Below are 13,705 nucleotides of genomic sequence, written 5' to 3' on the forward strand. Positions count from 1 at the left end.
GCCACCTTAGGAGTATGTGGCTGGCGCCTTAGCCACTTGAGCCACAGGCGCAGAGCACAGTTCTATTCTTTTGATCCATATATCTCCTTACCCTAGTGTCACACAGTTTTGAGTACTACAATTTTTGCTACATAGTTGTTATTACTGTAGTTTTGCAGAGTCTTGACATTGAGTAGTGTTCGTCTTCTAATTTTTTTTCTTTTTCTTAAGTTTGGCTGTACTTAGTTTTTTAAATTTCCATATGAATTTAAGGTTGAACTTACTGATTTCAGATTGGTACCTAGTAGGATTTGGATAGAGATTGTGTTGAATCTGTAGCTCAATCTTTTCTTTTCCTTAATTTCTTTTAACATTATTTTGTAATTTTCAGTATATATTTTGTACTTCATTGTTGAATTCATGGATATTTATTCTTTTTGATGGAATGGTCTACAGAATTGTCTTAATTTCATTTCTGATTTGTTCATTGCTAGTTTGTAGAAACTCAATTGAATTTTGTGTCCTACAACCTTGATACAATCTCTTTTTAGTTCAATAGCTGCTTCTTCCTGCAGTATTTCTTCAGTCCCATCTCCTAAGAAAGCATAATACTATGGTCACATTAAAGGAGAAATACTTAAAGCAATTTTGTATTATTACAGAGCCTATGTGGAAGGGTACAGTTTGGAGCTGAGAGGCAATAACTTGATGACACAATAATTCTCCATAGTGTGAAGGTATTTTAAAGGCATTCTGGTGCAATATTAGAAGCTGAGTATATGTTTTGTGTTTTTCTTAAACCAAATGAAGTCTTCCTGTATTAATGTTTTTCTACAATTATAGTTATTGATTCACATAATAAAACATTTTAATTTAACTATTTAGAAAGTATATGAAATGCAGAAACAATATAAATTCTTTTAAAATCTCTATTAGTGTGTTTTTTTTTTTTTTTTGGTGTCATAACTTCCATTGCCTTCTTACCTATGTGAGATACTTATTCTGCAGATATTGATTTATAACTGTAGGATATCAAATTATGACAATTACTATATTTTGTTGAGTATTAAACAGTCATCAATTATATATTATTTGCTATACCATTAAGAGAGGAAAAAACATAATAGTGACAGTAATCTCATGTCATTTCAAATATTTATGTTATATGTACTGACTTATATTTACTAGATGTTTATTTCATACTTTTAAATATTGTACATACAGGCATAGTTTTTATCATCATAACTTGTGTGTATCCATGAAAAGAGAAACAGAATTGGTAAATATTTAATGTATTTCTTGGTAAATATTTAATGTATTTCTGTTCTTCACATTTAGGCTCTTACTTTTTTGGAGACAGTCTCATTTTGTTGCCCTTGGTAAAGTGCTGTGATGTCATAGCTCACAGCAACGTCAAACTCTTTCAAGTGATTCTCTTGTGTCAGCCTCCCAGGTAGCTGGGACTATAGGCCCCTGCCACAATGCCTGGCTATTTTTAAAGACAAGGGCTTGTGCCGGCTCAGGCTGGTCTCAAACCTGTGAGCTCAGGCAGTCCACCCACCTCGGCCTCCCAGACTGCTAGGATTACAGGCCTGAGCCACAGTGCCTGGCCCTAGACTTGTACGTTTTTATATTGCTTTGCCTCTCTGTGCCATGCTTTTTCCTTCATTCTGTAGAGTTCTCTTGTAGGAGACCAGATCAAGGGAAGGAGAAGCGAGAGTTAAGCTTCGAATGCTCTGTAATTATGAGAAACACCTGTGACCGGTGACATGTATAATACCTTGGTAATAAGGGCATGGGGAAGGGATTCGGCTGGCCTTAACATGAGAGCCCAAGAATCAGTGCTTCGTGTCTCTACACCTGTGGTGCAAATAGCCACAGGACCACTTCTACAAATAGCTGCAAGAAAGGTTAGTCTGGATTCGTTCATTCTCTCACGGACTTGCTTACTTTAACTCTCTTGCTCCTTCTGCTCGGAGGGCACTGAGCAGTCTATGAAGACTGCTAAGATTTGCTCTCCTACTAAGACTTTCTCTCCCTTGAAGAATGTTTTTCTCTCTGTCTCTCTTTCCTGCTAAGACGAATTGTCCTCCGGTACCTAAGGGAAATTGATCCCAAGCAAGGTAGCCCAGCGATCTGCATCTGGACAGTTAGATAGGCCGAGGCTGGACACCTGGCCAGTCCCAGGCCCTAACATTCTTTGATGCTATTCTTCTATATTAGAAGGTCTCCAAGACTATTAGGAGGACTTGGAGGACGCTTCATAGTGTCGTATACAAAACTAGCTTTATTATACTGAAAAGATACCAAGAACAATCAGCAAAGGGCCATGAGGCAGAGTCTGGAGAAAACCGTGCATAAGCTTTCAGAGTTACACAGGATGCACCCTAATTCCCCATGGAACAAATTGGAACATGTGTGAAATACTGCCAACCTGAGAGGCTCATTAGAGAGTTTTTACTGGTGGATGATCATGAGTGTACTTTCTGCTTAGCACTTACCCAAATTCCAGACTCTAAGAAGGAAAGTAGATATTCACCATAAACGATATTGTACATAGAATTTAGGCTCAGTGAACCTCTTATTATCAGTTAATGGTAGAATCCCTCCCCAGATCTAAGTTTATCAGTATCAGTTAAAGGCCAACTTTGCAAGAAGGCCTTTTTAAAAGTAGTGGTTTAGGCTTGTTATATTAACTTGTTGAAACATAAAAGACCATCATGTCTGATATTTTCCTTACCGGCCTATAAATTTTCACTGTAGTGCTGTCCTGATCTTACTAGAGGGAATTAGTAGAACATAATAAGATCCTTGTTGACTTAAAGATCATAGATCATAGTGTATATACTGTTAGTCATGCAGCCAGGAATAATGGTTTTCAGTTTGTATATGCATAGACCACCTGTATCCCTGCTGTAGAGATGTGGGGGAAAATATGCATCTTAGAGTCAGTGAAAAAAAACCTAAAAATTGCTTTTTTTGAGATTGATTGTTACATTGAATGCTGTATTTAAGAATTTAACTGGATTCAAAGGATAATGAATATCCGCTATTGAGATATTTAATGGAAATTATGGTAAAAGGAAATAGTGTATTTGGGTTATAGTATAAATTTCTGGGCTCTACCTTTGCTCATTGTCTAAAATGCAAAAGAAAGAACAAATTTGCTGAAAAGGACTCTAGACATCTAATCTGGTTATATTTAGCCTACTTCCCCTTTCCCTATTTCCCAACAGTTTTACATGTATAAAAATTTTACATGTATGAAAGTGAAGCTGTTGTGATAGCGTTCTAAGGCCTATCCTTCAGAAGTTCTCTTGTAGTACTTTCTTTTACCTGTTCCTTGAGTTAGGTTATTCAGGTTGGACAAAGAGAATACTTTGAAAACTACATTTCTGGTCCAAATTCTTTCTTTTCTAGAGGAGAAATCTGAGAGACCATTTGAGGTTATTATTGTGCTTTTCTTTAGCTTTAATTTGTAAAGTTTTCTGGATTTGGAACAGAGAAGAAAAAATACTTCTAAATTAACAATTATTCTGGGACTCAGTAGTCTGCAAGTCTGAATATGTTGCCTGTTTCTATTCATATGGTCACTACTCTTGTTCTGGATCTTATTATCTTATGTCTGGTCTAATGCAGTAGACTTCTGTGTTAGTTTTCTAGGGCTTCCATAACATTTTACCATAGATTTGGTGATTAAAACAAATTATTCTCTCATAATTTTGGAGTGCAGAAGTACGTTTTGTGCTGTGTATTCTATATCAAAATTAAGCTGTGTTTCTTTAAAGCAGTGTTTTTCCCCCACTCTGTTACTTGTCGACAGTTAGTAAATCTCATTCTTAGATCTGAGAAGTATGTAAAGACTGAACGAACCATAAGCCCCATGTACTTGTTTATGGATGCCTTCTTTAAAATAGTAAGTTTGAGATTTTTGGATTATTAATGCATGTTGACATACATATGTATACAGATTCTCACCTGGGAGGTAAGCCTTACCTGATAGGAGGCTATCATTTATCAGAATTGGTACATTAATGCAGTGTTTTTCAACCTTTTTAAAATCTCACAGCACACTTGAACCTATAGTTAAACTTTTGTGACACACTTAAATTATGTTGATTAGAAAAAAAGAGTGAAAGTGCATTTACTGTGCTTTGAACTTTTGATAATTTAATCTTTAAAAAATTTTTTTCTTCTTTGAGACAGTTTCACTTTGTCACCCTCTGTTGAGTGCCATTGCATCGTGGCTTATAGTAACCTCAAACTCTTGGGCTCAAGCCATCCTCTTGCCTCAGCTTTCTGAGTAGTTGGGACTATAGGCATTTGCCACAACACCCGACTATTTCTTTTTTTCTTAGAGAGAGGGTCTTGCTTTTGCTCAGGCTAGTCTTGAGTTTATGAGTTTAAGCAATCCACGCACCTCAACCTCCCAAAGTGCTAGGATTATAGGCATGAGCCACCATGCCTGCCATCTTTAAAAATTTTTGCAGCATACCAGTGTGCTGTGTGTTGAAAATCACTGCATTAGGGTCTTCAAAATAATGTTCTTTGGAATATCTGCATTGAAGAATATAAGTTTACATGTATACAGGTGTTCTGTTATTATATACCACTTACAGAAGGTTTCAAGTAAATTAAAGGTCCCAAAGTAAATTTGTAAGTAGGGTTTTAAACAAAAAATCCATTCTTGTGGTTGAAAATTATTTACTTTTGATTATAAATTTTACGACCAAATAATAGTAAAGCCTTGGAGTCAGGCTGAGTATTTCTAATACGAAAAGCCTAAATCTGAAATGATCAAAAATCTGAAACTTTTTGAGCTCCTCCATGACATGGTATGTATCTAAAAAGTCATTGTCATACTCAAGATTATCTAGATTTTTTTTGCTATGTCTGAGGTATTTTATAGTTTTGCATTTTACATTTAGATCCATAATCCACCTTGAGTTATTTTTTGTGAAGATTACAAGGTCTATGTTTAGAGTTCATGTGTATGGATAGCTGGTTGTATAAGCACCATTTGTTGAAAATACTATCTTTCCTCCATTGCGTTGCCTTTGTTCCTTTGTCAAAAGACCAGTTGACTATATTTATGTGGATCTGTTTTGGGGCTCTATTCTACTCCACTGGTCTGCACTTTTACCAGTATCTGAGCACAGTCTTGAACTCCTATAACTTTGTAGTAAGTTTTAAAGTCAGATGGTGTCAGTCTTCTGATCTTGTTCTTCAATAAAGTGCTAGCTAGTCTGGGTGTTTTGCCTTTCCTTATAAATTTTAGAATTAGTTGTTGTGGAGTTTTTTTCTTTTCTTTCTTTTTTTTTTTTTAATTGTTGTTTGCTTTTTTTTATTTGGAGACAGAGTCTGTGGAGTCAGCCTAGCTCACAGCAACTTCATACTCCCTTTTTTGGCTTAAGGAATCCTCTTGTCTCAGCCCCCTGATTAGCTAGGAATACGGGCACTTGTCACAATACCTGGCTAATTTTTCTATTTTAGTAGAAATGGGGTTCTTGTTCTTGCTTTAACTGGTCTCCAATTCCTGAGCTCAAGCAGTCCTCCTGCCTTGGCCTCCCAGAGTGTTAGGATTACAGGTGTGAGTCACTGTGCCCAGCCTAGAATTAGTTTTTTGATAGCCACAGAATAACTTGCTGATATTTTGATTGGAGTTTCATTACATCTTTAGATCTAGTTGGAAAGACTATCTAGTCTTCTTATCCTTAAACATGGAGTATCTTTCTGTTTAGTTCTTTTATCAGAGTTTTGTAGTTTTCTGCATATATATATATATATTTTGAACATTAATTTTAAACATTGTTGAGAACACTAATGTGTTAATGTGTTTTAATTTACAATTCCACTTTTTCCTTGCTGGTAAGTATATAAGAAAGCAATTGACTTTTGCTTTTTAACTTTATATTTTACAACCTTGCTGTAATTATTTACTGGTTCCAGGAGTTTTTGGTCACCTATGAACAAAGACAGTTTTTATTTCTTCCTAATCAGTATACTTTTTATTGCCTTTTCTTATCTTATTATTAACAAGGACCTCTAGTACAAGTCAACAAGTGAGAGGGGACATCCTTGACTTGCTTCTGATCTTAGCAGAAAGGCTTCTTGTTTGAGTTTTTTTATTTTGTTTAGTTTTATTTTTACCATTTTAAGTATGTGGATTTTTTGTAGATTGTTCCTTCTCAAGTTGAGAAAGTTACCCTATATTCTTACTAGGATATTTCTTTTTATCACTTTTATTGTATGGGTATACTACAATTTGTTTATTCATCTGTTGATGGAAATTTGGTTTGTTTCCAGTGTTTGGCTGTTACAGATAAAGTGCCATAAATATCTGTATATGAGTCTATAGACATGATGCTTTCTTTTCTAATGAGTAAAGATACAGTGATATGGCTCAGTCATATGGTGTTTATGTGTTGAGCTTTAAGAGACTAAGTGTCTTTCAATGTGGTTTTACCATTTTACAGTTCAGCCAGCAATGCAGTAGAGTTCTAAACTCTCTACATTCTCTCCAACATTGTTATTGTCTGTCTGTTTAATTTTATCCATTCTAATGGATATGAAATATAGTATCTTACTGGGTCTTAATTTGCATTTCTTAATGATTTTGAGCATCTTTTTATGTACTTATTAATGTATCTTCTTTGATGATGTGACTGTTCAAATCTTTTGCTCATCTTTTTATTTGCTTGTTTGGTTTTTTGTTAAGGAGTTTTGAAAAGTCTTTGTGTTTTGGCCTTTATGAGCTATAAATCCTTTATCAAATTTTCTCGTACTTTGTGGCTTGTTGTATAAGTGTCTTTTGAAGAACAGACGTTTTTAATTTTTATGAAGTCCACTGATTGTGCTTTTAAGGGACACATTTAAAACATCTTTGTGTAACCCAGAGTTATAAAGAATTATATTTCTAAATACATTTTAGCAATACCATGTTAATTTCTTTTAAAAGCTTGATGGGATTTTGATTGTGTTAAATGCATAGATCATTTTTAGAGAAAATCAGTGTCTTGAGAATACTGAATTTTCTGACCTATGGATCAACTATATTTATTTAGATATTCTTTAATTTCTCTCAGCAAATACAGGCTTATCTGTACAGACTTTTTACATCTGTCTGATTTATTTTACATTTGGTCTGATTTATCCCTATTTTTTTATGCTATTTTAAACAGCAGTGTTTTTAAAATCTTACTTTTCATCTTTTTTGCTGCTAATACAATAGAACCTTCATAGTTGATCACCTCCTTAAATTAATCTAACTTTTATAGACCAGGCATGCATCACACGTACTATTAGTATAGTTGGCCTAGTTCCTTATGTTGACCTACCTCTACACGTTGACAAATTTGTTAAAGTCCTTTGGGTGGTCAGCTTATAGAGGTTCTACTGTATATAGAAATATGTACAGTTAATAGGTTATGTTGATCTTAGGTCCTGCATAAGGACTACTACAGTACTAGCTTTTTTATATATTATATCATTTCTTATACAGATGATTGCATTTTCTGTGAATAAAGACATTGCATTTCTTCCTTTCTGATCTGGATGCCTGTTAACTTCTTTTTCTTGCCTGATTGTGCTTGTTAGAACCTTGAGTACAATTTTGGAGGTAACTCAGAAAGACTTTCTGGCTCTATCTAATTGCCCCCATGCCCTTTTAGAATCAAACATAGAGCTCACCTAGTTTGTTTATTGTCTCTCAGAGATTGGAATTTTGTTGTTTTTGACCATTGTCTTGAAATAGTGGTGGTTTTAGAGAGGAGGGGAATAAATTCTTTTACACCTGTGACTGAAAGCATAAGTCTCTATTCTCTTTTAAATACATTCCATATCAAGCCTTGTACTCACCATTCCACCAAAATAGTCATTAAATTTAGTGGCTACTTGTCAGTGTTCTTTTTGACCTATTGGTAATATTTAGAATAATTGATCACTTTCTCTTTCTAGGTACTTTCTTCAGTAAGTGTGCATGTTGGATATCCATTTGATTCTCTTTCTTCCCTAGCCATTCTTTGCCATTTTGGTTGAATTTTTTTTTTTTTTTTTTTTTTGGCCAGGGCTGGGTTTGAACTCCCCACCTCCAGTATATGGGGCCAGCACCCTACTCCTTTGAGCCTCACATGCCACCCATCATCTTTGTTGAATTTTACTGAATTTAAGTGTTTGAACGCACTATAGATGCTTGATATTCATACTGTTTTGCTCTTTTTTTCTCTGTTAATACTCTGAATTATTTTATGTAATCTCATGAGTTTATATTACTCTAAATTTTATCTCCAGTCCATTACTTTCTCCTGCACTATTATATACCCTGTTTAAAACAATTTGGGTTAAATAGTTAGCCATTTGGTTGTCAAACTTAACATGTCCAAAACTGGACTTCTAAACTCCTCTACCCCTAACTCTTATAAATATTCCATATACTAGTTCCCATTTTTGGTAACTGGCAACTTTCTCATTCCGCTTCTCAGACCAAAGGTCTTGGAGTAATTTGGGCTTCTTTTTTTTTTTTTTTTCAGATCTTGTTTCTCATTCCAGAAGCAAATTTTGTTATTTTCTCTGTATCCAAAATATCTAACATGTCCTTAGTCATTGAGATGAGTTTTGTAGAAGATAGTTTTTTGGACGATGATTTTGCCACAATGGAGGTGGGGAGGGTTTTGAGATGATTACGTTTTATTATGCACTGTATTTCTATTATTGTATTGTAACATATAATGAAATAATTATACAATTCACCATAATGCAGAATCAGTGGGAGCCCTGAGTTAGTTTTCTAGCAATTTAGATGGTCCTCATTAAAATGTAAACTCCAAAAGGGCAGTAATATCTGTTCAGTATTATTCCCTACACCAAGAATAGTGCATAGGATAAAGTATGGCTCGATACATCCTGAAAAATTAAAGAATGAAGAAATGGTTGTTTGTTTCAACCAGTATTTGGCATGTGACCCAGTTTCTCCTTGGAGTACAGTAACTTCTGTGAACCCAGAGTTGTTGTTTCTAGTTCTGACAAAAGTTGGAGATTCTTTTGTACTCTAATATTTGTTTGCAGTTTATAAATAGTTCCACATGAGTTTTCCAGTTCACTGGCTTTATTCTTCTTTGTTCATTTCTGTTTTAAGTATTGCTTGGATATTTTCTTAAAATGCCCCCCCTTTTTGGGTTACATTTTTGAAGTTGACATGACTTAAACATTCATTAGTTTAAAACAGTTCAGGTTAATGAGTGAATGTGCTAGTGATAAATTTGGTTCATCCAAAATTTATTCATTGAAGTTTACTAAAATTTTTGAGGATAACTTGATGCTATCTTATCTCTCTCTAAAAGAATAAGTTCAATTAATTAGCTTAGAACAAAACTGTAAATCAAGTAGGCACACAGAGCAGAAACAGAGCATCCAGAGTAGGAAGCATTCTGATTTGGAATTTGGTTTTAAGAACTACAACAGAAAATCTTTTCTCCACAGTTTAAGATTCCATGAGGAAAATCTTATTCAGAATGGTTTTTAACCTTTGGGTTTAGTACAAGAATGGAAATGTATTAGATTTTCTTATTTGCAAGCAATCAGCAGAACTCTGGCTAATGAAAACACAAAAAAGAAATATGTAATTAGAAGCCCATGGAATCTAAGGGAGAACCAGATTATCTATACTTAAACCTTACTCAAAGGTTTAAGAGTTGAAGCAAGAAAAAATACAATAAAACTTACTTTTGTAATAAGCAAAAAATACTATTGTAGAAAAGTTAGTAAAATTTGCTCCTTACCTCCTAGAAATTAAAATAAAAAATAAAAAAATTCTGAGTTACATTAATATTCATTTACTAGTAAAGCCAAACACTTAAAAAATAGCCATGCATAGCATTATTTATGTATTTGTTAGTTTGTAAATACCCACTCTTATACTTTTTTCACTAAGGGGTCGCTTAGTCCTTTTTTGTTTGTTTGTTTTTGTGGGTTTTTCTGTCTTTGCTGTCATACTGAGAGGCTTTCCCAACTTAAATGTTGCAAGGTTTTTACAATGTATTCTTTAATTAGTGGGTCATCTTTTTTTTTTTTTTTTAAGATCTCTCTAAATGCTCATTTTGATAATGATAGCCTACTAAGTCATGGCTCTTCTGGGTTGTGAAGAGATAAAATTAGCTATATCCCTCCCTCCCAAGTTATTCTGTACTACCTTCTTCATCAGCTTGGGCTGTTATAACAAAATACTATGGGCTAAGTGGTTTAAACAGCGTTTACTTTTCTTAGTTCTAGAGACTGTGATCCAGATACTGGCAGATTCAGTTCCTGATGAGGGCCCTCTTTCTGGATTGTACATGGTTGCCTTCTCACTCACGTATGGCTCAGAGACAGGTAGTGAGCTCTGGTGTCTCTTTCTTTTTATCAAAGTATACTAATCCCATCACAGGTGCCCTAACCTCATGACCTCACTATATGTAATTATTGCTCAGAGGCCCCAAATTTGGGTTAGAGCTTCAACATGGAGAGTGGAAGGTTTTGCAAACATTCCATTTATAACACTTTTTAAAATCCCATCCTCTCTATCCCTCCACCTGAGAGAGATAATTTTGTTTAGTTTGCTTTTTATTAATAAAATTATTTCTTAAAAATGATGTGACACTAAAGTGTACAAACGAAAACCCAGTTCATTCTTTAATCCTTTGTAATCCCACTCCTAAGTGGTAATGAGTGTTATTTGACAAAATATACAAAGGTTTTATGTACATTTAGATCTTAAGTCCTTCTAGAATTTTTTTTTCTTTATTTTATCTTTTTTTTGCTGGTGTTTAGTATAAAATAAGAATCTGCATTTTTCTAGGTATTTAGCTCTTGTCCTGTGAGCATTGCTTAACTAATTTCCCCACTCAAACAAGATATTAACTTTATTATATGTCATATGCCATTATTTATATGGGTTGGTTTGTGTGCTTTGAATTGTTTTATGATACTAATATTAAACTTTTTATTATTTTTACTTTAATATTTCCCTTTCTCCGTACTAGGCCATTGTTATTTTTTTTGAAGTATTTCTTGTCTGTTATTTCTAGTCTGTTTTTTCCAGGAGTGTTTTCTGTATAATTACATTGAATTTGTGTATTGATATGGGGGTAATTGACAGGTAAATAACTTCTCTCATCTGGAAACATGGTATAACTTCATTTATAACTTAGGTTTATAGGTTCTTTACAATTTTATTATTTGGTGTTTTAAATATTCCTTTTTCCTTTTTAAAAAAATAAATTTAAAGGGTACATGTACAGTTCTGTTACATGGATAGACATAGTATTATGTAGTATTAAAGTCTGAGTTTTTAGTTTAACCATCACCCACATAATGTGCATTGCGCTCATTATGTAATTTCTCATTACCCCCCTGCCTTCCACCTTTCTGAGTCTCTAATGTCTATTATTTCATAGTCTGTGTTCATGTGTACATATTGTTTAGGCCCCACTGATGAGTGAGAACATAGGGTATTTGACTTTCTATTTCTAAATTATTTAGGAGAATGGTCTCTAGTTCCATCCATGTTGCTTCAAAAGATATGGTCTTATTCTTTTTTATGATTTAATAGTAGTACTCTGTATGTTTGTATCACATTTTCTTTATCTGATTGAATAGACATATAGGTTGATTACATACTTTGCTATTGTGAGTAGTAAGTACACGTATCTTTCCGATATAATAATTTCTTGTCTTTTAGGTAAATACCTAATAGTGGGGTTTCTGGATTTAGTGGTAGTTCAATTTGTAGTTCTTTGAGAAATCTTAATACTGTTTTCCATATAGATAGTACTAATTTAATTCCTGTGAACAGTATATGTGTTTCCTTTTCTTTATAATCTTGCTACTATCTGTTATTTTTTGATTTTTTTTCGGAATTGCCATACCCATTCTGACTGGTGTTAAGGTAATACCTCATTGTAATTTTAATTTGCGATTCTCTGGTTATTAGTGATGTTAAGCATTTTTTCATATGCTTGTTGGCCATTTGTATATCTTTTGAAAATGTTCATGTTCTTTACTCACTTTTTAATGGAATTTATTTATTTATTTGGTTTGAGCTTCTTAAAAATTCTGAATATCTGTCCACTGTGAGATACATAGTTGGCAAATATTGTCACCCATTCTGCAGGTTGTCTGTTCACTGTTGATTATTTAGTCATGCAAAAGCTTTTTAGTTTAATTAAGTCTCATTTGTTTTATTTTTGTTTTTATTGCCTATGTTTTGAGATCTTATTCATGATTTTTTTGCCTAGCCCAGATCTAAAAGAGTTCTTCCTAGATTTTATTGTGGTATTTTTATAGTGTGGGGTCTTGCATTTAAGTCTTTAATCCCTTTCAATTTGATTCTTGTATATGGTGAGAAATAGGGGTTTGTTTCATTCTTTTGCATATTGTTATCCAGTGTTCTCAGCACCATTTATTGAAAAGGTGTCCTTTCTGCATTGTATGATTTTGTTGACATTGTCAAATATCAATTGACTATAGATATGTGGCTTTTGCTTCTGGGTTTCTATTTTATTCCATTCATCTGTGTGTCTGTTTTTATACCAATGCCATGCTGTTTGGGCTACTGTTGCCTTGTGTTAATGGTATAATTTAATGTAAGGTAATGTGATTCCTTTAGCTTTGATCTGTTTGCTTAGTATGGCTTTGGCTATTCAGGCATTTTAAATATTAACATTTATAAATACTATTTAAACTTTTACTGCAATAAATCTGTAAAGATATTTACAAATAATAGCTATTATAACATGCTGAATATATAGTGTATATACATTTGTACTTACTGTACATAAGTTTTCTAAACCAGCATATTATTGGTTCTAATAGGTATTAGATTTCTTAAATAATAATTACTTCTGTTTCTTTCTAATATTTAACTTTTCTTATTTCTTTTTCCTATTGCATTGGATTCAACTTCCAGTTGAACAATGGTAATAATAACGCACCACCATCTTGATCTTTGCTTTAATAGCCACACGCCTACTTTTTTTTTTCCATTTTAATGTAATCATGGCCACTGATTTGAGAAAAATCTACTTTATTATTAAGAACCTTTTTATTCAATTGTTTTTTTTTTAGTCACATAGTGAGATTTAAATTTTACTAACTGCCTTTTCAGCATCAAGTGAGAAAGTTGTGTATGAGTTTTGAATATGATAAATGGAATATCCTTACCTTCTTAAAATAGTCCTGTTTGGTTGTGGAGTATTTTTCTTAAATGCAGAGCTGAATATTATTTCATAATACATGAATTTTTTATTAGTATCAATTAGACTTTTTCATTTGTCTGTTTTCTGGTCTAGTAACAGGCTTGTGATAGCTAGCTAACTATCTTTAAACACTTTTATATTTTGTATGTTTTGGATTAATTTTTAAAGCTTAGTGATTATATATATTTGATAGCATGATAAAGAATGATAGATAGTTAATTTGGGGGCCTGATAACATTTTTAAAACAATGGTTACAAAAGCAAAAGGTTTTCATTTTGTCCCACAACTGTAAGATATAGTCAGTGTGAGTTGTCATTTCCTTTCTGTATTTCTTAGTTATCTCTAAGATGGTAAATTTGTCGTCTAATTTACTTTATCGCTTTTGCTTTTTCCTCCAAAAAGTGTTCATGGAAATAATATTATGCCAAATTTATTGTTGAACATGTTTGAAGATGTTTAAATGCATTTTTTCTGAATCTTATGATATTTTCTGCTT

The 13,705-nt window shown here is 33.2% G+C and overlaps 1 protein-coding gene across 2 annotated transcripts in view; it reads left to right on the plus strand.

Moving 5' to 3' along the window:
• NECTIN3 (nectin cell adhesion molecule 3) overlaps nt 1–13,705 on the plus strand; it is a 122,910-nt gene that overhangs the window by 27,746 nt on the left and 81,459 nt on the right. The window lies entirely within an intron of this gene.

Source organism: Otolemur garnettii, unplaced genomic scaffold, assembly GCF_000181295.1.
Source record: "Otolemur garnettii isolate 467f Iridium unplaced genomic scaffold, OtoGar3 scaffold00122, whole genome shotgun sequence".
NCBI classification, from domain to species: Eukaryota; Metazoa; Chordata; class Mammalia; order Primates; family Galagidae; genus Otolemur; species Otolemur garnettii.